The sequence below is a fragment of the Rhinolophus ferrumequinum genome, chromosome 16 (genome assembly GCF_004115265.2).
Source record: "Rhinolophus ferrumequinum isolate MPI-CBG mRhiFer1 chromosome 16, mRhiFer1_v1.p, whole genome shotgun sequence".
Classification (NCBI taxonomy): Eukaryota; Metazoa; Chordata; class Mammalia; order Chiroptera; family Rhinolophidae; genus Rhinolophus; species Rhinolophus ferrumequinum.
The window spans coordinates 36,858,318-36,883,696 of NC_046299.1; the positions used below are offsets into that span (position 1 = coordinate 36,858,318).

General features: G+C 33.7%; 1 protein-coding gene across 1 annotated transcript in view; it reads right to left on the bottom strand.

The window, feature by feature from the left end:
- PCDH15 (protocadherin related 15) overlaps window positions 1-17,216 on the bottom strand; it is a 714,179-nt gene extending 696,963 nt beyond the window's left edge. Inside the window, exon 1 of the mRNA XM_033131356.1 lies at window positions 16,984-17,216. The gene's annotated coding sequence lies outside the window, so the exon portion shown is untranslated. The remainder of the gene's footprint in view (window positions 1-16,983) is intronic.
- Window positions 17,217-25,379: the final 8,163 nt, after the last annotated feature.

The window sequence follows — 25,379 nt, forward strand, 5'->3', positions numbered from 1 at the left end:
TTATAGCTTTTAGTTTCCTTAGATCCATATGAATATATAAGATTTTGGCCCTGATTAATTAGAAGCTGAATATCAGTGATTAAATTATTTTATATGAGATATTATTTTAATTTTTTTGCTTCTGACTTCACCCAGGTCCCCTTGGCCCCAGGCTGAACTCATGAATGTCTTCCCATCTGTCAGTTAAACCATCAATACTTCTTTAAGACTTGAAGTAACTCTGACCAAAAAGAGAAACATGTCTGCATTTCAAAACAGACCAAATCTTCAACTATCCAAATGTGGCCTAAACACCAGGTCAAAGGAAGGCAAAGTGAGAGAAAAAAAAAAAAACAAAAAGAAGCAAAGACGGCATAAAGCTAGTTCTGTTGCATAAAAATGTGTTTCTCACTTTATTCCCCTTGGAAAATAACTGTTTTTTCTAGAATCATTGGTGCTCAGAAAAATAATATTTAATTTTTTCTGATCCATGTGAACCTGACTCAATCTCTCCCTCCTTATTTTTCTATCTGGCTCCATATCTCAAAAGTAATGTTTGAATAAAAAGTGTTTTGTTTTCTCCCCCAAGCATCTCCCCGTTCCCTACTTTCATTTCCTAGCCCCTTAATTAAAGCTCCCAGATACCATAATGTCTATACTTCCTGAGAGACTATTTAAGAAACAGCTGACAGGGTTACTCCATGCACACTGTGATAAGTGTAACTGGGTCCCCTGATGGTCTGAATAAATGTCCCTAAGTGAGTACTGGTTCCCTACCATTCTTACCCTCAAGGCAGAATCTCACAATTCCTCTGTGTAATCAGCTTGCGTATAAACATAAATGTAAATGGCTGCTCATCTTTCCTGTCCATCGATTCTAGCCCTCTGGAAACTAACATTAATGTAAGGGAAAAAAAGTACATTATTCTCTGGATAAATCTTAAATCCTGGCATCAGGGCTGAGGAGTGCCTCCATCTGTCTCTTCAGGGACGTAAATCTTAGAAAGACATCCTATGCTCAAATCTCCACCTTCATTTGTATTTCTCCATCTCAATCACAAGTGGAGACATCAGACATTTTCCTATATGACTAGGGACCTAGGAATAACTGAAAACTGAGTGGGGACAAAACCCTGAAGGAAGCCTACATGCTAACCTGTAAATTAAACATCTATTAGGCGGCCCCACTTCCAATTTCTTTTGTGAGTCAGGAAAAGGGTCCAATGTGATTCCTCATTATTCTAGATTTAAACCACCACCAACAAAAAGCAACAGCCTTAGCTCCCTCATCTCCCCAAATTTTGAAATCAATTTCTCCTTCCGTTCTAGAATCTATGGCAGAGTCATAATTGATGAGGTGCTTATGTTTTCTCCAATTTTCCTGGCTGAAATTGCATCTCATGGCAAAAGCAGTATGAGTGGTTTCTGGGAATCCCCATCTATTTCAGCCATTCCTCGTGGCCTACTCTGGTACTAGAATGTCACTCTGCCCCTAATTCCTAATGTACTATCTAGTGAGCATACAGGGCTTTCCAGCTCTCCTTGAGAACAATACCCTGACCTCTATTCCTAGGCAGTTATTGTGGCCCTTCCATTCCAGAGAGATTTCTCAGACATACTAGTCATCTGACTTCCAGGAATGAATCACCATTTGAATTCCCCGCTTCCGTGTGTGTGTGTGTGTGTGTGTGTGTGTGTGTGTGTGTGTGTGTGTGTGTGTGTGTGTGTGTGTAATGACCCCTATACTTATTCTTCACCATTCCATGTCCTCTCCTTTTGCCATGTAACTTTGCAGTGTCCTCCCACTCTGACTCTGAGTTCAGCCATGTAACATACTTCAACGGATGAAAAGCTTGAAAAGCACTCCAGTATTTGAGCTTGCCCATCTTCTGTTCCTTTTTCATTAATAAGGCAACATGCCATGATGGCCTAGAGAATGAGACATGTGAAGAAAAGCCAGTATTCTCAGTCAAGGCCAGTGTAGATCGGCCAAAGGACAGTCAGCTCTCAGATGGGAGTCAGTCCAGTCAAATCAACAAAGCTGTCATGCATGAGCAATGACTGCATATTGTTTCATGCCACTGAGGTTTTGAGGTCATTTGTCACACAGCATTATTTTAGTTATATGTGACTGATACCCGAATCATGCACTCATTGTTAATATCTGATTATTCACACCACTTCTGTATCTACATTGTTTTACAAAGCAATCAATTACTTACCATGTCAAGTCAGTAATTCTGAAAATACAAAGAACCAACTATTTGGTGTGTATCTATCTAACTACATTAATATGCAGAAACAGGAAAATGATAGTATAATGGTAAAATATATATAAAAAGAATTGTAACTGAAACTATTACTTGTAAACATTGTATTACTCTGTACACCATTCAGAGTAAACAAATCAATGTAGGATCATATTTATGTCAAGGTTTGTTTATATTTTTCTCTTTAATATATTCACATACAAATGATAATATAATAATCAAAATGCAAAAAAAAAATCCTAAAAGAGAAGACATTTGCAAACAACACCTCTGATAAGGGGCTAATATCCAAAATATATAAGAACTCATACAACTCAACAACCAGAAAACAAAGAAACAAAAAATGGGCTAAGGACCTAAACAGACGCTTCTCCCAAGAAGATATATAAACAGCCCACAAATATATAAAAAGATGTCCAACTTCATTAGTTATTAGGGAAATGCAAATCAAAGCCACAATGAGGTATCACCTCACACTTGTTAAAATGGCTATTAACAACAAGATATTTAATAACAAGTGTTGGAGAGGTTGTGGAAAAAAAGGAACCCTCACACACACAGCGGGTGGAAATGTAAATTAGTACAGCAACTATGAAAAACAGTATGGAGGTTCCTCAAAAAATTAAGAATAGAATTACCATACGATTTAGCAATCCCTCTTCTGGGTATCTACCCTAAAATCTGAAAACATTTATCCATAAAGATATATGTATCCCTATGTTCATTGTATCTGTAGTCACAGTTGCCAAGACATGGAAACAACCAAAGTGCCCTTCAATAGATGATTGGATGAAGAAGATGTGGTACATATATACAATGGAATATGACTTGGCCATAAGAAAAGATAGAAGAGTGCCATTTGTGACAACATGGATGGATCTTGAGATTATCACATGAAGTGAAATAAACCAGACAGAAATAGTCGAGAACCATATGACTTCACTCAGATGTGCCATATAAAACTGAAAACAACAAGGGTACAAGACAAACAAACAAAATTCCATAGATATAGACAACAGTTTAGTGATTACCAGAGGGTTGGGGTGGTAGACGAGGGTAATGTGGGTCAAATATATGGTGAATGAAAGAAAACTGACTCTGGGTGGTGAACACATAATGCAATATATAGATATAGTATAGAATTGTACACTTGAAACCTACATAATTTTACTATCCAATGTCACCCCAATAAATTTAATAAAGATATAAAAGGGATACTACAAAGACAAAAATTCAAAAACAAAATTCCATCTAATAGTTGGGATTATTTTTATCTTTATAATAAGAATTTAAAATAGAAATAAGTATCAAAGTTCATCAAAAATGCAAATAAAATTCTAAAATGATAATTGACAAATAAATATAAATGCCTTAATTTGCATAGAAATTTATATTATTCAGAGTTATTTTTCTCCTATATACAAAATAATCATTAATATGGTCTACACAGAAAATATATTTTTTTCCTGTGAGAATTTTCACCAGTCAAGTCTGATATGGCCTTCGGTGAACTTGCCTTAGGTAAAGGAGTAAATAAGGAAAAACAGATACTATTCTTCTCATTTAAATGTATTGTCAATGTATTTGTAGGTTAAGATCATACTATTCAATTAGAATCCTTGCAAGTCACAGAGGAAAAAAAAAATATATATATACATATCAATTCTAAGATATATATAGTAGAATTCTTGCAAGGCACAGAAAAAATATATATATCGTGATGTTAACCATATATATTTTTTCTCTTCTGATATATATGATATATATATAATTATTTAATACATATACATTAATTATATAATATATATTACATAATATTATATAATTATATATTATTCAATTATGTAATTATAAATTTAATTAATGTGTATTATATGTAATTATATATAATTTATATATGTAGTTAATTATATATATATGTATGTAACATCTTTTTAATGAGGACCCTTTTTAAAATACAGTAAAGGCCACGTTACCTTAGATGCTTACATTTATATAACATCTCTACTAAAGATGTAAAAATAGTAAACATCCTAAACTTTTCCAATGATGTATATAGAACTTCTGAAATTTCTATTTATATACAGTTTTGATTCACTAAAACCAAAAAAGGATATATTACTAATATCAGTAAATATTGTCCATACATTAGTATACTGAACACCAAAAAATAGTATATTGAACTTTAATTGAAGTGAAAAATAAATATTAAAATGTATGTGTGTATGTAAAAAATGCATTATTGTAAAAGATTTTATTTTATCTTATTTTGTTTGTGAGTTCCCATAAATGTAGAGCAAAGTGTTTACTGTGGATTATACATTTATTCACATATTCATTTAACAAATGTATTAAGTGGCCACACTTATGACATAAAATGCTCTTTCACTTCTGCAGTACATTAACATAAAAGAAAATGACTGATTTCTGGGATTACAGGAAGTGAAAATTTCATCATCACCATCAGTCATTATTCTGTGAGTTTAAAATGTATGAAGCAAAACTGGCAACTAGATAAGAACATGACTTTGATGCTCTCGTCAGTATATCAGTGTTAGGAGATATTTTAAGAGGATCACATCATTCCAGAGATCCACAGTTAAACTCTTTAATGTAACTTTTGAATGAATCATGCATGATATGTATAATCACCAAGAATAGGCACTTGGTGAGATTATGAGATTGCTTCACTATATGTCACCAATTAAAGTAAGTGCCTAGAAAAATATTTTCCTTAACGCAAGACTTTCAAATGACCGATGAAACATAGACGAAATATTCTCAATGATAATTTGTGAGAATTCACACAAGTCAGATTTCAAATGTAGGTAGTACTCTGTTTATAGAAATCAAAGATATGAAGTATAAATGAGTCCTAAGAAACAGCTGCCTTGAAAAACAAATCTAATTTATTATTTTAATAAATAATTGTTGTTACTAAACAGGTCATGAAAAATATAAGTATAATGGCAGAATTTCTAATTAAGAGGATGTCTTTTTGTATATGATGAATTAGATTCGTGAACTTTGTCAATATAATGAAATGACAAACCATAGTTTCTTATCACTTATTCTTTATGTGACTTTAGAGTTTTCTTTCCCTCATTATGTTGTAGCAATTTTTATTATTTTAAAACAGTAAAATAAAATCAAAGATGAAATGGCAGGCCCTCACATTATTTTACCCCTACAATTGTGCTTTTAGAGTTTGTACCCATTGCAATTATGTTTGCTAACTCCTTCCAAGGTTAAATATGTATTATATTTCTATGGAATATCATGGGAGTATTTGTTGTAAATTTGCTTGTCTAGCCTAGAAGAGTAACATCAAAAACTGGTGTCCTTAAACTATCTACATTTCAAGATCGATCTTACCTTCAGATAGAATGTCAAATATGATGTAAAAAGTAATACTTAATCTCCTTTTACAAGTGAATCACTTGATGTTTATTGTTTAATTAAACTGTGCATTTTAAAAAATGAGAAAAAGTTTCTAAAGAATTGATGACAGATACTTGTTAAACACAGTTTATAAATTATACACCTAAGTTTAAAAGGTTTTGAAAATAATCCACATAGAATGGAAGGAGAAAAAAATACATTCCCCAAGAATCTGAATGATCAAAGATGACAAACTATATTATACTCCTTAATGTATTCTATCTGTGACTGTTATACAGAGAAGTATATATGATGCATGGTACAGTCCTTCACTTGAAATGTACATTTTTGAATCTTTACACATGACTCTTTTAGGGAAAATGTCTAAGGATTCACACATCATTGTGTGATAGTTAACATTATTGTCAAAAGACTAAGTAATTTGGTTCAGTGTAAGAGGATGTTAAAATGTTTACAACTTCAGTTACATAAAAATATTCTCTTTTGCAAATCAAGCCACACTATGTCTATACTTCCTAAAACTGACACTCCTCCAGGAACCAAGAATATAGCATATAACTTAGAATGAACCTGTATCTATATTTTTCATTTCCACCCCTCATAGGGCAGAAGAAACAACTCAGATGATCAGAACAAAGCCAACCCAACATAAAGATTTTTGGTTGAATTATCAGAATTTGAACTTTATTATTTGTTCTTGTACTAGGTGCTGGCATGGTATGAGTTGAAAGCTCCCTATAGCCAACATATGGATTTTAAGAAAAGGTTCAACTAGCAAAGAAAGCAAATGAAGAGATGTATCCCAGAGTAATACTGGAGCCTTAAATCCTTGTAACAATCCATATCTACATCTTGGGTTTTCAATTACAAAGAACAAATACATTGCCACTTTTTTTTTCTTTTTCTTTTGAATAAACTTGATTAGGCAAAGAGAGAGGATCCAAGGGAGAACATGAATAAATAAAATGAGAAAACAATGGAATGTTTTAGAAAGATAGTGACATGACGAGATTGGCAGCATTGTCTAGGAAACATGGAGGCAGGAGAAGGAAACAGAGGCACAGGAAGTGAAGAAAGGGAAAACAGGTGAGTTGAGTGTTATGTAAGAAATGATGAAGAACTGAAGAAAAGGATAGGGAGATTGTCTGAGTCTCAAGCTATTAAGGTGGCAGAACTGACAAAAACTGTGGCATTTGATGAGATATGAGCAGAAAGGGTGAGAGAGAAATAGAAAGTTGTATACAGGTTTTGAGCTTTTTGCAATCTGATATCATTAGTCACTGAAATAAGAATACAGGAAAGAAAGAGAGGTTGGGAAGCAGGGATAAAGAGATCATGAACTCAGTTGCACAAAATTAATTTGAAATACCCTTGGAAAATGGAAGTTCCAAGACAGTTGGTTTTGCAGGTCTGAGTTTTGCAATGAAGTTTGTTGATGTTAGAGATACAATTTTAACTGCCATCTGCAGACAGAACTTAGTTAATTTAACAGTGGGTGAAATAAATCAGAAGTAATATGAAATAAGGGAAGAGAAGAAAAACAAGGAAGTATAACTGAGTATATTATCATGTAAAACATAGAGGAAGATCTGCCTAAAAATGAACCTGAAATGTGTCTTGAAAAATAAGTTTGTTTGTTTTTTTAAACAATAAGACAAAAGATAATTTTTACCATGAAAATTAAGAGAAGAGAGAGGTTCAATGATCAAGGAGTAGTCAGCAATATTGAATAATGCAAATGGATGAAAATAAGACAAGGACTGAAATCTTCCATTGAATTTAGCAGGGAGGAGGTTGGTGGTAATATCGGTATTAGGCATATCACGTAAGTGGTGGAGTGGGAGACCAGATTGCAATGGAAACAGTGAAACTGCTTTAATAATTCACTTACTGGGTCATTTAATTTGAAGCTCTGTTCAAACTTATGAATCTAATTCTTTATAGAATCAAGGATCCCTGGAAACCTGGTCATTCCTATATGAGACTCCCAAGCAAGAATATCACTTTCCGTATAAGAAAAATACTAACTTAAAAGGATAGGAGGCAACATTGGATGTCTTAGGAATCGTAACTGATGTATCCTACATGGATAAATAAGCACTTCTAACATAGTGGATGGCTTCAAAAAATTCATGACTTAAAATAGATTTGACAACCAAGATATTTTATAACATTTATAAGAATCTCTTTGATACGATCAAAAAAAACAAAGCAAAATGAAATGCACTAAGACATATTCTTTGTGTGAATGCTATACTTTATCCAAAAATCTTGTTTCTATTTTGTTCCTTGTTAAATTCCTACCCTGCAAATTGCTGAAAAGCTGCAGGAGGGAGAATTTCCTGATGAGCTATGTAACAGCTTATTCCTTCCTCCTGTGATGTCTTCAACATCCATGTTGAACATTAAATTGCACTGCAGCAGAAATAAGTGTGATAGTAAGCCTGGCCGCTGCTGGTGGTGATGGTATGTGTGTGTGCTTTAAACACAAGCTAAAGGCTTGAGGTGACTTAATAGCTGCAAACATAATTCACAGACAAGGAACTAGCATACACCTAATAAGTGAGAAACCTAATTTTTCCGAAGGAACAATGATTATAATCACCACCTTGTGGAGAGCAATTGATATATTTCTGATATCTTGTCATCTAGAAGATAGTCAACGGACATCTTAGTTTCTAGTCCATGTATAAATGCAACTCTTTAAAAATCTGCCACTCCAAAAAAATCACTTTTTCTTAACTTAATTTTGAAATGCAAATTTGTGATGTTAAGATGTAGATTGATCAAAAGTACTTAGCAGTTATCCTCCACACACTCAGATCAGTATTTGAATTAAAGGAAATATTAAACCACAAGAACAAAGAAACAGCAAAAGAAAATGTGTGATTTCACCAAATTTGTTGAAGTTTGAAACTGGAAGACGAGTAACTTATTTAGCTAATTACAGAAAATTACATAGCAAATGACAAAATCGGGAGACAGTAAAAATGTAAAACAGCCTATCAACTGCACGTCATATGAGAAGCTTAGCAAATGGAATTACATAGCATGAGAAGCAGGGGAAGGTAGTGACGTTAGTTGAGATACCTTAAACGAGAGTATTGGTTTAATTATCATGATCCCTCCCCAAGTGCTGAAAAATCTTCCCTTAAACCTTCTTCTGCCTGATAGCTTAGATACTAGAGTGTTTTCTGAAGACACTGTCACAGAGCCCCCAGACTTTGGGTCATCAAACATAAGGCTACCTCTTTGCCTGAACACATCACAGTGAAGCACTCCCGTGACAAGCCCTGCACATAAACAGAGGACTGCCAAAGAGTGTTTTAGTACTTTGTCATTAGTGACATAGATACCTATATGTTCATAAAAAAGAATTTCCCATGTCTGTAGTAAGTTCAAGTAGGAAGATGATTTTCCATCACCAAACCATTTCCCTACCAAGATAGTTGTGATGGTTAATTTTCTGTGTCAACCTGACTGGACCATGGGGTGCCCAGATATTTGGTCAAAAGTTATTCTGAGCATATCTTTGAGGCTGTTTCTAGAAGAGATTAACATTTGAATTTGTAGACCAGTAAAATATTAATAGATTGATTTCCCAAATTTGAAAGACCCTCATCCAATTCAATAAAGGCCTGGATAGTACAAAAAAAAAAATGTGTAAGGGCTTTCTCTGCTGATGTGGTTACACTGTATTCCTGCCTTTGGACTCAGACTGGAAATGAAACTTCCACCATCACATGTCCTGGGTCTATAGCTTGCCACCTGTAGATCTTGGGAATCTCAGCCTCCATCACTGCATGAGCTAATTCTGTATAATAAATTCTGTATAAATAATTCTCTATAATAAATCTTTTTATATATATAAATATGAGCCATATATATATATATATATATATATATATATATATATATATATATATGAGCCAATGAGGCAGTATAGGTCTGTGTTCCAATGTTACTGAAAGGAGGGTTGCCATCTTGGGAAAACAATGGAACTGAGAGACCAATGTTTCCGAGGACTTGGGACAATTCAAGTACTAGCATGATCTGTGAAACGTCTTGCTGAAAAATTAAAGAAAGATATTTGGTAAAGTAAGCACCAAAAATCCATGTATTGATGGAAAAAGAAATAATGGAAAATAAAAATCACACCCTACTGTTGATATAGTATCAGCATATTAAACTTACTAGGATTTATGATATATTGCTGTATTTGGAATTTTGGATAGGATAAAAAAAAATGTGGTGACGATAAAAGCAGCCAAGGGTTTAAGTACTTTAATTGGAAATAATACTTTAAATTAATAAATTTAAATAACATTTTAAATTAATAAATTGTGATAGCATCATCAGCATATTATTTAGAAATACAGATATGAATAAAAAAACAAATAACCTCCAAAAAAGAGTTGAACAATGTTGCATATAGGGACTTAACTAGAGAAGCAGGAACTAGTATATATTCAATGATATGCACAATTTTATTTTTTTAACCATCCCATCTACTGCTTTGATTAATAAAAATGATCTCTAATAGGGTTGCATGTGTGTGTGTGTGTGTGTGTGTGTGTGCATGTACGTGTGCGTCTGCCTGTGAGTGTATGAAAAAGTGAGGAGAGAAAGTAATCTACATCAAATGACAACTGTTTACTAAATATATATTATTCCCCATAAATACTGGGCATTTTTTTGCTTTAGCATGTTCTCATTCACACAATATCTTCCAGTGAAGTTACCATCATTTGAAAAAATTATTTGCAACTACAATAATGTGAAGGCTTATTATCTGAAGCCTTGTTGAATTTCATTCTATTCTTAACATTAATATATGAATACAAACTAAGAATTCATATAATGTATGCTATCCAAAGCTCAGTATATCTGAGTGCAACTTTCTCAATAAATCTTGTAAAGGTGTCTAAAATATTTGCTGTCATTTTCTGTAAAATATATTAGCACACCAATGTAGCAATAGCTAATGTTCAAAACCAGAGCATGTTTATAACATCATGTTTATAACATCAGATAGAAAGGTTGTTTAACAGACTGTCAACACCTATTAGATGAAGAGACTCATGCAGAGATATTCAAAAATAAAATTAACTAGGGAGGGGGAGTCTGTTCTGCATCACCTACCTTGCAGAAGTTAAGTGGATGACAGTTTTAGAAGTACAGTGAATAGTTCCTGGCAAACAGTAGATGTTCAATATTTATTCTTTTTTCATTAATTTACCAAACAAATTTAGCAACATGTCAAAGGAAGCAGAGAAAAAGTATTCAAATTAAACTCTTGCATACATTTTTAGACTGCTTTCGTCTAAATATAGCCATATATAAGGAACATATTTAATGAAGAGAGCTCAGTATTCCAAAATTCAAGAAATAAGAAAAAGTTCAAATAAAAAAAAAACACATAAAATTGATATGGAAATTTTGAACACTTCAATTATATTTTGGCAAACTGTTTTATTTTCTCATAATCTACCTTATAGATAGGAGTAACTTTACTGCTTTCATAATGCAATTTTCACTTATACACCATACACATTCTTTTTTATGCTGCTTTATGCCATCTCTGCTTGCAATTCAGAAAAGCAAGCACATGTTTATCTCACTTTTGCAAAATCCTCTTTCTCACTTCTCAGTTTTATGCCTTTTTCTAACTTAATAGTCTACTTCTCTTTGTCCTTAGTCCATCTTCACTCTTATTCCAAACATTCACTCTTTCCAAATCCCAACCAACTCTCTCTTCCACAAATAGTCCCTGTATTAACTAAATAAATATATTAAAATGACCAAAAGTCACCACCAAGACAAGACAAAAAATGTTCTTTGTCACAGCTCTTATTTTAATTGTTCTTAAGAAAGTAGGATGGATAGCGGGAAGACCACCTCTCTAGCCATTCTGCCAATCAATACTACCATCCTCTGGAAAGCAGACAAGAGGAAACTATTCTACTGCAGTGTTTCATAATAGAACACCTAAACATCATTTCAGTTTTTCCTTACTCTACGGGAACTAATATTCAAAACAAATATGCATTCACTGATTAAATATTTATTGAGTACTCCATAAATCCTGGACACTGAGCAAGTAGTGGAACTACTAAAATACGCTGTTCAAAGCCCCAAATGAAATATACTCTTTCATATTTAATTCATAGAACATGACTGTTAGGTAGAAAATGATATCTGAGTTTTCATAATAATATCTGAAGCAACGATAGTTTATCAATGTTAAATTATTTATTATATTCAAAGTAGAATAAGGGGTGAGGCGAGCGAGAATTTGACTTAAGCTCTGACTCCAAAACCTCTACTGAGGAATTCCACCTAAGTGATGATGATGATGATGACAGATAGCAGTCTCCATTTACTGAGACAGTTCTTGGTTCCAGGTCCTATGCTAAGGTGTTTCATACATGTGAATCAATCCTTTGTTAATTAACCCTTTACAGACAGAAACTAGGACTGAGAGGTTAGATAACAAGTTCTTCACTAGTTAAGAACTGGAGCAGAATTAAAGCTAAATGCCGTCTGTTCTCCTCCCATCTTTCCTCTCTCTCTCTCTCTGTCTCTCTCTCTCTCTCTCTCTCATTTTTCCATCGCTCCATCTCTGGATCACACAAGCTATCTTCTCTTTCAACCTGTTTCTCTCTTTCTATGTCTGATTTGTCATCTGTCTTAATCACTCTTTTTGTCTCTGTCTTCAGTCTGTTGTCTTTATTCCCTGTTCCCTATCTTTTTCCCCTTTAAAAACAAACAAACAAACAAGCAAATAAACAAACAACAGCATTTATCTTTTTGCTAGCTTTTTTTCTGTCCACCTCTCTGTTCATTTAACTTTTTTTCTTCAGGGCTCCTTTTCTGTCTGTCTCTCTCTCCACCTCTCTCTGTCTTCTTTTTTCACTGTGTATCTCCGACTCTTTATGCCCTAATTTTTTTTTTTTTTGCTTATATTTTACTCTGTGTGTGTCCTTAAATTTTTTATATTTCTTTCTATGAGCCTCTCTGTTTCTCATATGGCATTCTCTGAGTCTCTCTTTGACTGTATATCTCTGTGAGTATCTCTCTCTGACTTCTTTGTGCCTCAGTCTCTCAGACAGTGTCTTAAGGTTCTAAAGCAATAACAACTGTTCATCCAGTTTTAATGAACCTTCTCTGGATTCCAGTGGTGTCCTGCAAAGTTGAAGAAATCAGTCCCTTAAATGATAAAGCAAAAAGAAAAGTCACTGTCCTTGGACAAACAATTTGCATTTCCATAAAGATTCAGTGATGCAGAATCAGAAAAGGCTCATTCTGACACCTCCATGAAAACAACAGGGAGAGCATTCATTAGCTTAGCTCCCATTTGAATGATGCACTTCATCGCACACACCGCTGTCTTCCTCCACTCAGGAAACAGTGTTTAATTCTGCCTGAAATCCGCCCTTTCACTAGACACTAGAATGAATGACTTTTCAAAGTAATAGGAACTACACATCTGCCATTGCCTGAGAATGCTTGCACTCTAAAAGCCATAAAACAGTTACACCTCCTGTCAATTTCTTATCCATCAAGGGGCACAATAAACAAGCTTTGATATTTTTTCCCCATTTACCAGGACAATGGAAAGAAATGCTTGATATTCTTTAGTTTCTTGAAGTAATGACTGCTTTTGCCTCTTACATTTATACCTTCAATAGCCATGATTTGATATTTAAGGTTGAGTGCAACCTTTAAACATCTTGTGAGATAAAAGGAAATTTGTCCATCACAGTGCTCAGGTATAAACTTTTACTCTTTAGATGGGAAATTGTCTTGTTGCTGTTATAATTTGCACACACACAAAGACACACACACACACACACACACACACGAGCATCTTGATAAGTAATTGCTAGAAAATTATATTGATTAATTGTACTTTAGCTTATTCAACAATTCACAGGCTTTTTATTCTTTTTCTTGGCATATCCTTATAAAAACTCTGATAGGCTGAGTTTTATAGATGTGGACACTGAGACAAAAATGTTTAGGGAATGTGCCAAAGTTTCCAAGGAAAATAATTGTTGTCTTTGTACCAGAATCTGAAGTTTCTATGCTCCTTTCTTCAATGAATAAAGTGTGTGTGTGTGTGTGTGTGTGTGTGTGTGTGTGTGTGTGTCTTGCTCATTAGCGTGTGACGTATTTACAGGCTGATACCAAGTCACACCCATCTTCACAGTCCTGTAAATCAGGCACTTTAGTTCATACATTACAGTGGTGATTTTGCTTCCAAGCCACACTATTCCTACTCACATTCTAAATTACCTCCTCACCCCTCATCATTCATATGTGCAAGGAAGTAATGGTTGTATTTGGCATTTTTGTATATATCCTCTGGTTCTGTCACTTTTTTAATCAAAATGGCTCCAGTATTCAATTTAAAAGGAAGTTACAAATAAATTCAGTTTCTGAGTGCTTGAACCTTTGAAATTTGTAGAGACTCTACCAAGAGAACATAATCTTGCCATAAATTACTCACAGTAGCTCTTTTTTTCACTGGAAATTTACTATGAACACTAATTAATTCCCATAGTTCCTTCTTGAACCCAGTGATATTTGAGCATAAAACTAATATATTAAGCCCCATATGTCATCATTAATTTTGAAACTACAGTCTGCTATATTATGTATTAATAACAAAAATCCCATTACAAAAGAAGACATATCTATACCCAAACAAAGTTTTAGTTGGGAGTAACAAAAAACATTTTAAAAAGTCACCCCTGTTTAGTAAAACTATTTTTTAAATATTATAATTGCATATAGCCTTCCACATGTGTGCATGTGAGAGATCCAGAATAACAAACTAGTTCAAGGACACCAGCGCTGTCGATAGTAAGAGATGTCTTTAAAAAAACCCCAAAACAAACAACAAAAAACAGTGGGGAAAAAAAAAAAAAAGTGATGTTACCAAACATACTCTTAACATAGAGTCCCAAGCAAAAGTAAACTTTTAGACAATAAAACTTGAGTTAGAAGCAATTTCTTTATCGAGATGATTATTTCTGCAAACTTGAATTTATTCATAGGTTAGAATCCTCAGTACAACTAAAAACCATATATGCTGCCCATTTTAATGCTACAATAAAATATAAATACAGGGGGTTTCTGTGCTAGGAAAAAGTTGAGATAACAGCTAGTTTATGAGAGAAGTTTGGTATTACTTTACACCATATAAATAGAAACACGAGTTCTTATTGTCTAAAACTATACCTGCACATTAACAGTAAGGGGGGAGCATGTCCATCCCCCCTTAAACAGCATTCACATTGAGAAGAAGATGATGAGGATGATGATGATGATGATGATGATTATTTGGTTTTACTTTTACTGTTATTGGAAAGGCTCATTATTTATGCAGGAGGAAAAAGCCCTCATGATCAAGTGATTACAGAAAGGCATGATTAATTGTTCAACATACCGTTGCTTGACGCACATTTTGTGATCAAAGACAAATAGTTATTTTCTTTGACAAGAAAATAGAAATCACCTTTCACATTTAACTTAAAACTTAGCATGTGTAGCACAATACTGGGGCATTTTTGCAAACGGCTTCAGTTTATGTCTCCCTGCCTGCCTTTCAAGTTGGACGATAAAAAGACAAAATGCATACTATGCAAAATTTAAATGTGGGAAGACTAAGAAAGTTTGTAATGGACATTTAACTTGAACTCTGAGTTTTTTCCTTCTTAGAATTATTAGCATTTTTAGACTATTTTTTTTAATATAGTTCAGATACTTACTAAGCTCATCTAATAATATCATTAATGGATATATCATTTTTAAAAAAATCTCTTAGAAAATGAAAAGGTTAATTTAAACCTCTTTAAAAAAAATACTCAAGATTTTATCCCATAATATTCCAAACAAGTAGCTAACAGCAAGATAGCAGATACTCTGATCTATTCAGGTCCATTAATGGTTAATGTTTAGGGGTCATTTTTGAGGTAAAGTGAGAAGATTCACATCCCCTGCTCAGTCCATCTTTGCAACAGCTGAGAGGTGAGGCTGTCCCACCTCAGTGTAACTGGGTGTACATTAAATTGCCCTTTTATTTCATAGGGGAACGAGTCCACAGTCAAGGAGATCAAGTTGCTGAAATTTGAAGACTCACATGTACAGATAAATGCAGTGACTCACACTTAACCACGACAGCAACAACAAAAAAAGTAAAGAAACTTATAGAAGAGCCAAGTTGTAGTAAAAACTATGTTCACATGAACATATACAAAAAATGTCAAACATACTGTGAAAACTATAGGAAGCATTCTCTGCTTAAATTATAGCTCTTTTACAATTATTTGCTTCTCTGAGGTGAAGCAACATAATAACTCTAACCCTTAAGTATTTGGTTACTACATTTGACAATTAGCTCTATTTGTGAAAGGAAATGAGTACGGACTCGGAGTTAACCTTACATGAGGCGGTCATATTATACTCTCGTTAACAATGGCTGTTTGCGTACATGCTACAACTCCACCAAATCGATGACCATCTGTGCAGATGAGAGATACACATTAGAGTACTAGCAGACCAGGCCTGGAACTCAGGGTCCTCTTTCCCTATAGCTACCAAAGTATATGTTTAAAGTAAAGGTCACACCAGAAAGTGGGAAAGCTCTTAGTATTATGTAGTATTAATTTTGTATTGTAAGGATAAAAAGTCCACCCTAATTTGAATTCTTAATATACTGGGGTACTTTTGTAAAGGAGCAAGTATTCTAATACACTAAAACATCTGTAGTGAAAACATCAGGATCCTCTATATTATAACAAAATACGAAATGCAATGCAGTCAGTTGCCAGGCAGAGTTAACCACCTTAACTTACCCACTAACTATAACCTCCAGCAACTACCACACACAAAACAAAACATTGCATACGCATATTTGCACACACAAAACCCAAACATAGCATGCTAATATTCATGCCATTTTTTCTATCTTTTGTCAGAGAGACAATAGCAAAGAAAGTGGTTGAAAATTAACATTTTTTTAAATTGACAAATCACCCATTGTTATAATTCATAAGTGCATGTATTTCTAAATATTATATTCATGTGTCAACAAAATTACAATACCACATAGTAATCAGGAAAACTGAGAGGATAAGGAGTTGGGTTCATTCATCCAGAAGATAATTACTTGTACATTGTTACTACTCTAATCTTTGAACAAGCATGACAGAAAGTGATATCATGAGAGACCCATTGTACTGAAACAAAGTCTTAACTTTCTCTGTACTTCACTGCTGCCAAAAATTGGAAAGATTAAGAAAAGGAAGGGGGGGAAAGAACTTACTTGCCGATTTAAAGTTTCATCATTAGCCCATGTAAGATTGTGCAGCAAGTTTTCTTGCCAAGGCTGCCTCCTGCACATCCCTTTCAAAACAACCAGTGCTCATAATCTAGGTCCAAGACGATTCGTTCACACGTTACACTTCTTGATTCTGTGAGGCATTATTATCCAGTTTTGCATCATCAAGAAAATGTTATAGAGGAAAAGAAAAATCACCACAACATATTAACCCAGAAGGCATGCATCTTTCTCCCCGTGCTGAGATGTATGTCAACTGCCTTAGTTATCACAAGCAACTAAGTCTAAGCTGCTAGCAGGAATCCGTCTGCCCTCTATCTGTCACTATTAGCGCAGCATGTGGATTCACTGGCACTGAAGCCACAGCAATTAGCTGCCCTGCTTCTCACAGCACATACAGGGTAGAGCTGAGTGTGCTAAACCACAGTGACTGGTGAGCTCTTTGCACCAATTAGCTGTAGGTGCTACAGCCCAAAAGACGAATTGATGTCCCATGATCATTGGTGTTGGCTGCTTTATTGGTACCGTGTCCTGTCATCCTGTCTGGTGATTCTCTGTTCTCTCTTGTGGGGTTGTTTTTACGTTTTTATATCATCGGGATTAAGAAGTTTATCAGCTTACATTCAATGACAATATTATTGACAATCAAAATAATTTCTTAAGCTCCTTGCATTATTCTCTCTCTCTCTCTCTCTCTCTCTCTCTCTCTCTCTCTCTCTCTCTCTCTCTCTCTCTCTCTCTCCATCCCCCAAATTTACTGTTATATCAAGCTTTCCATACCCCCACATCTTTTGGGCGTAAGGAAACTTCATACGTTTTATAAGAACTAAAAATAGACTTTTGGGGGTTTTATAAGCACATATGACTCATATAAGGGTGTTATGGAGAAACATGCTAAAAGAAAAGTTAGAGTATTTTTAAAAATATGGTGATATATGAGCCCTTCACAACAAAGTTCTGAAAATGGACATGTAAACTGTTCAAAAAAGGTATTCTGATGTCTAAACCAGGTATCCATTTCTTAAAGAATCAACCATACCCAGAATTTATTCAAGTCCATATCAAATTTTGCCCACACATTCCTCTGAGCCTCTGAGAAGAAAGAATCTAAAAAAAAAAAAAAAAAAAAAAAGAAAGAAAGCAATTTCAGAATATATTATAGTACTTGTGACAGAGCAAATACCCTGAGGTTGGTTAGAAATGACAACATGAAGAATACACAGACAAAATGCCTATGGTACATATTTTTTGTTGTTGTTTTTTTCATGGACAAGGTGGAATATGTATCATTATGATACACTCACCCCTTCAAGAAAAAAAAAATATATATATATATAGCACAGAATGTCTCTAGAGTGTCACCATATTTACACACATATATTCACAGAAAGTAACATCTCACTTAATACAAAAATCACCTATCTTGCAAGTTCAGTTTTTGAGGGGAAAGGAGAAAATTCTGCAGAATGTGGAAATAACCTGAGGTCAGCCAAATGTGTCATAAATGTCAAGTAGTAAAATGTATGTCAGTTAATCGCAGATAAATCACAGGTGAAGCACTAGAGCACTTCGGCAGAATGTGGTTGCTCTTATTTTATATCTGACTCAAAGAAACTGAACAATTGGCTACCTTCAGAGCACAGAAGATTGGGGGGGACAGTGGTGAGGACTTCTAAGAGACAGACACATTGTACAGCTGTGGGAATTGATGTCTTCAAATTTTAAAAACTGATGTTTCAGTGAAGATGACTTTAACAATAAATGATGAAACAAAGTTGTGTACATTGTATTTGGGAAGACTTTTTCACTTCATCGTAACATCACATATGTGGAACAACCCACACGCTGATATTGTTGGTTAAGTAAATCAGCTGGTATTCTGAAGATTGTTCCAGTAACAATACAAATTATTAAATGTAGTTTTTATTAATGACAAAGTCAATCTCATTTCTGGTGATGTTCAATTATAACTTTTATGACACATTAGAAAGATAGCTAGAACACAAAAAGTCTTATCTCTGCCTTACCGCCTCTGATGAACTAAATCATTATCAATTGAATGCTATGGATGACAAAAGCTGACTTTTTATTTTATATCACCATATTTATATTTTGAGAAAAATATATTTAATAAGAAACAAAAATTACATAATTACAGGATGAATATAGGTGAATTTTAGGGAACCGATTTTAAAACATAATAAGCAAAAAGATCACTGAAAAACCTACTACACTGAGATAATTTCTGTTAAAAATATGGTGTATAATTCTCTAGACTTCTCTAAATATCTGTCTCTCTGTGTGGCTCTCTCTCTCTCTTTCCTTCTCTCTCACACATACATTTTAAAGCCAAATTAAATCCCATTGTAAATATTACATTTTACCCTTTTTTCTTTTAAAATATACCAGTGAAATTTATTTTGTCAATATATCCAGATTTAAATATAATTATTAATGATGTTTCATTATATTTGTATAAATATAATTTATATAAAATATGTTTTGACTTTTAGGTAATTTCTAATTTGAATATATTTGTAGAAATATGTGTTATTCTATTCTGATTGTAATTTGCATAACTTCTCGGATGGCAAAAATTGGTCTAAGGGAGCTTAGTCATTCATTACTATCAAGTGAACCCTTACAGATTTTTGAGTATATCTTAGTACCCCTAATAATTTAAGTTCTATGAGTCCAGAGCTTACTTATCTTTGTATGCTTTACTGCCTCTAGCTAAGAGTCTCACATATAAAGCACATATTTAATGAATTGAATTATTCTGTTGACAAAGTACATATCTAAAACTCCAATACTGCACCTGCCTAATGTGCCCTTGAAATAAATTATTTTAAATGCTATAAAATACTCCTTCCAAAGTAAAGAATAGACCTCTATTTTTCTTAACAATATTTGAAAGTGCTGGATAGAGAATGTAGGAGGTAGATTTTAAAGGACTAGAAACAACAATCCAGGATAAAAAGACCAGACAGAGCTCTCAAATTAGAGAACAAGAAAGTCTGAAATTTAAGAATGAATGAGAGAGATATAAATGGAAACAAGAATCGGTATTAGGATTAAGGACCTATCACTACTAGAAGAATTCAAAAAAAAAAAAAGAGAGAAAAGAAAGAAATAAAATATATCTACTTCAGATAAATACATCCTCATAGTTTAACTGTGTTTTAGGATTAACTTTAGGATTGGGATACAAATGGAATTATGGGATTTATTCACAAGGGGGATTCCAGCAAAGTGGATGAGTGGCGCCATGCTGTGTTAAGAACATACATAAGATAGCCCAGAAGCTGTTAAGACTGAGGAATTGAACTTGGAATTGGTTTCTGACTCTGCCTCTTCTAGCTAGCTAGTAACCTGGCAAATAACCTGACTTATTTAAGTCTCAGTCAAGCTTCTCATTTATACTGAGCAAAAAAATCACAGAAAATTGACAAAGCTGTTTGATTATGTTACTAAAGAGCTTGCTATTCTCTAAGCACATTATGCTTATTCACGCTTCTGTGACTATGTCTATAATTTGGGAGACATATCAGCATCATATGCAAGAGTGTTGGGGCCGGCATGCAAGTGCCTGAGATCTAATGGTTGCATGACCTTGAACTGATTCCTTAACCTCTCTGAGACTCTGATTTTTAATCTGGATATTAACACAATAATCACATCTACACCATGAGCTTATTCAGATACTTATATTTGATATACTTTGCAAATACTTGTAACAGTAAATGGAATATAACATTTATTTCAGAAATTTTAGGTATTACTATTGGCATTTTTAACAAAAATCTTGGTATGATTAGGTTACAGGTAGACATTGCGAGAACAAACATATCTAAAAAAGTTCCAGATAAAGCAAAACTTTGTAATGCCGTGCTTTAAAATTTAGTTGTTTTCTTTGTTTGTTTGTTTTTTTGTTTTGTTTTGGTTTTGTTTTTATCAGAAAGTCACTATTGAATTTCAGGCAAGGATATCCTATGACAAGTTATGTGTTCTAAGTTTTTATTTGCCTAAGGGTTATAGAGTGATTGTTAAAATGGAGATTCCTGGAACGACTCTGAACCAAAAGACCTGGAGTAGGCCTAGGAGTATACACCTGAAGTTAAGCCTAGGTCCCTTCACTGTTGCACGAGACCCCCAATCATAGCTCCGGCTCATGCATTTCCCAGGGCTCCCACACAATGCCATTTTTAAGCACTTGTGTTTTGGAGCTGACCATGAGAATTGGAAACTCCATTCTGAAATTTACCAGCCAGTTGACCTTCATCAAGTCGCTTCATTTCTAAACTTCAATTTCCTCATAAGTAACATGCTGACAGAATTAGTATTTTAAGATTAAATAGAATGTGCATATAAGGTATTGTTTTGTAGGCTGTCTGGCATACATTGTTTGTATTAAAGCATTTAAGAAGTGCTATATTATTATATAGGGATGACTAGCTTTCGTGAGAATGGGAAAGAGAGGAGCTTTAAAAGTTAAAGGGACTTGGGTTTGAATACTGCTTTGAGACATTTAACTTCCTGAGCTCCCATTTCCCACCTTTAACCAAGGTCATGGGTGAAGGTACCTGGGGAGGAGACAGTTGGGGCTGAAGTCCAGTGAGCTCAGGAGATGAGCCCTTGTGTTCTGGCTTGGGCTGTGTCTATGCAGAGGAGGACACACCTTTTCCTTCCCACAAAGGCAATGCTGTGCCATCTATAGTTCACATTTACCCAAAGATGCCTTTATCTAAATTGCATGATGCATAAATCAGCTAGATATCCTGCCTAGAATAGCATGGTCTGTCATATGAGGTAAGGCAGGTAAACTGCATAGCACAAAGTCTGACAAGAAGGACAGGTGCTTTGAAACATAGCAATCACACATATTTGAAATTAGGATTTGTTTTCTTTATTAGAGGAGAAATTGAATATATTAGGTGCTTCAGAAAGATTTTAAATATTGAATCTATCTTTATATTTTCAAACATTTAAACATAGAAGATTAAGATTTCATCTATCTTACAAAATGAAAAAGTGTCATGTATGCAGTTAACAATGAATCATTAAATATAAAGTCAATCAACAATGGAGAAGTGGATAGATATGAAAATCATATTATGTAACTTTAAGGATCGCTGTGCAGCCTTTAAAGTACTAATCATGAAATCTATAAAAACGGAGCAAAATAAAATAAAATAAATTGCCAATTTTTTTAAAGTTGAAGAAAATAGCATTCATGCCCTTAAAAACTATATTCCAGCATATACATATACTGGCAATATCATGGTGAATATAAAGTCAGTGATTATCATTGCAGAAAGACTATGGTAAATTTTCGACCATTGTCTCTTTTAATGACTTTTTACTTCTTAAATTCCTTTAAAGCACCTGTTATTCTCATTTCTCATTTCCTTCCATACATACACATTTGAATATGTTAATTCATGTAATTTTGTTTGTTCGTACAATATGTATATTTTGTGTGTTATTGTAAAATTTCACAAAATTGTATTTGTATCCTGTGAGAATGGTTCACAAATGGGAATTTTATACATTTTACACAGAAATGAAATAGAAACACATAATGTTCTAGCTGTATGCCAAGAATCAGCTACATCTTTCATACAGCTGTGAAGATTACCGTAAACTTTTGTATTCATGCCAGTTCATCTGTGCACTGGTACTTAATGAACAATAAAAAGCAAATAGCTGGTCAAAGAGAGAAATTTTATTTTCTGTATTTAATTTTTTTGGAATCTTGACTTTTTTAACAGTACATTTATATTGTAGCTACAAACAGTAGGTTTATATTATATTACAATGCAAAGCTACTTTTCTTGTTGAGAAAAGACTTAAAATGCTCCTTACACCATTTACTATATTTGGAAAATGTATATGCTAATTATATAAAATAATTCTTATAGGCCTTAGAGCACAGTCTGCTGTTAGGAAGCAATTCAGAGTATCTGATTAAAGTTAAACAGACTGATACTAAATCGTATATTATTGAGAAAGTAAGATATAAGAGGATTCTGTCCATCCTTCCAGAATGAGGAGTGAGTCCTTGAGTCAATAGGAACTTCAAAGTAAAGAGAAGTAGAGAAGGCTTCCCCCCACATTAATTATTTAGGGAACAAAAGCTTCTGCAGTATTATCAAAATGCCTTTGCTCATTATAAATAGTGTCTCACCAAGTTGCCTGGCATCAGCCATTCAAATCTTCTTATTGTCAGTGGTCACTTTGAGTTGCAATTCAAAGCTGTTGGGTATAACCTCACAATAAAACCTCAATCAGGAACCTAGAGGCTGAGGAGTCACCTGTATTTACACTAATAAATCTTTGTCATGATGTCACATTGTACAACTTTATTTTTGATTTGGACACCCCTTAATTGTCAGGATTTGAGGTAGCTATAGAACATTTTTTTTTTTTGCCAGCAATATATATTTACATATATGTATACATACATATACATTTTTGTTTCTATATATAAATGCACAAATAAACACACACACATCTATTTAATAAGTGACAATTAAATTATTTTGGTAATTTAAAGCTTTCATCATTAGACTTTAGGTGATGGGGGAAAAGAGATTTACGAATAACCTCCATCACTGCTACACTGGGGACTTATGAAGAAATCCTCAGCATAATATTTTGCTGACTTTAAAGTGGTCTCCGTTATTATAATTCTAAAATTATAATTTTACACACCTTTTATAATCCTTGAGGAATCCCAAATATTTGATGGTACTTTCTATAGCAGACCCAACATTAGATGCATTTATATAAATATTTTAGATGAGATAAGACAAATCACTAAAACATACCATAACTGAGACTTAAAGTAATTGACTTTTTTATTTATACCAGTTTTTTTTTTTTTGACTCAACAGTATGTTAGCATATTTCAAACAGCAGAATTTGTCAAGACAAACATGTTCCCCAAGTTTATAAACAAATTTATCCGGTCTTTCTGTCCTTTTCTGCCTCTTGCTTCTTTTCCAAAAGCAGTCATAGACAAGTGTGATGACAGAAAAACCACCATCCTTTCAAAGCAAAGAGCCCATCTGCCAGGTTTTCCCAAACAAAACTCCACAGATAGAGGAAACACAGAGTCTGAGTTACTTCCAAGCACAGTTCGCTTTTTACCATGGCAGAGCACATTGAAATTAGCTAATAAGTGGAAGGGATGGAGGCATTCTGTTCACTTGGACTGTATGAAACAAGTCTAAAACCCAGGCAGTCTGATCTTCTAGCTTTGTCTGCCACCTGTAAGAGCCACACTAGCACAAAGATCTTAAGGGATTATGAACAGTTGATTTATTTCTTGGCAATTATTCAGATCTCTCCAAAATATGTATTCTTCCTTCAAATCCATAATCTGCTGGAGTGAAGGAATTTATAACTGCTTTATAGCTTCATCTAAAAGAGCTCCATAATTCCCATAGCAACAGAGTACCATGTCACATAATTTTGGAACAAGGTCAAGTTCCACTCCAGAGACATGTGATATGACAGGGTAATTCTGCAGTTAGTGGAAACATGTAAAAATATAGAACCAGGGATACCTTCTAAGATACATATAACTGTAACTATACTCATGTTCATTTTTATGTTGCTTCAGATCTAACAAAAAATTGAGTGATAGTGAAACAAACAGATTGCATATATACATATATATATGTATATATGTATATACTGACAGCCTGAGAAACAATATTTTTCTTTCTACAATAGATGATAAAAACTCATGTTACTGTGGCCATAGTAAGTGAGTAAAGGTTACAGTGGGGAATACTCTGCACATTGTTAAGGTGTCAATATTATGTGTAAGTTATTTAACTACAGAGTCTCTTGCTCTAGCATGTTTGGCAAGCTGTTAGATTCTAGAATTGTCAGAAATTGCTGAAATATTAATCAAGCAATATTATCAACAATTTTTGTTAGTAACATCTTTCTATATTTAGTTATAAATGTATAGGCAAAAATACATAAAGAATACATAAAATTCAGTATATTAATATCACTAATTCTTTCCGCAATTCTCATGTAATCCTGAGAGAATCAATGAATATTAGTTCCCGGGACAGAGACAAGAAATATCACGGCAAACAATGAAAATATGTAAGTGCTGCAATACTTAGCATTACTATGTTAAATGCCAGCATACCCAATAAGAAATTATAAACTGAGCAAACATATTTCAATAAAACTATAGTGAGAATCCAGTTTCCTATATAGAAATATGATTAGTACACTATAAATACACAGTATTATCATTTCATTTTCAAAACTCTCTTCATCCTCTTCATCCAGAAACACTCTTATCTGAAGAAACTGTGCTGTACAAATAATCACTCAATACTGAGTGCTATCAA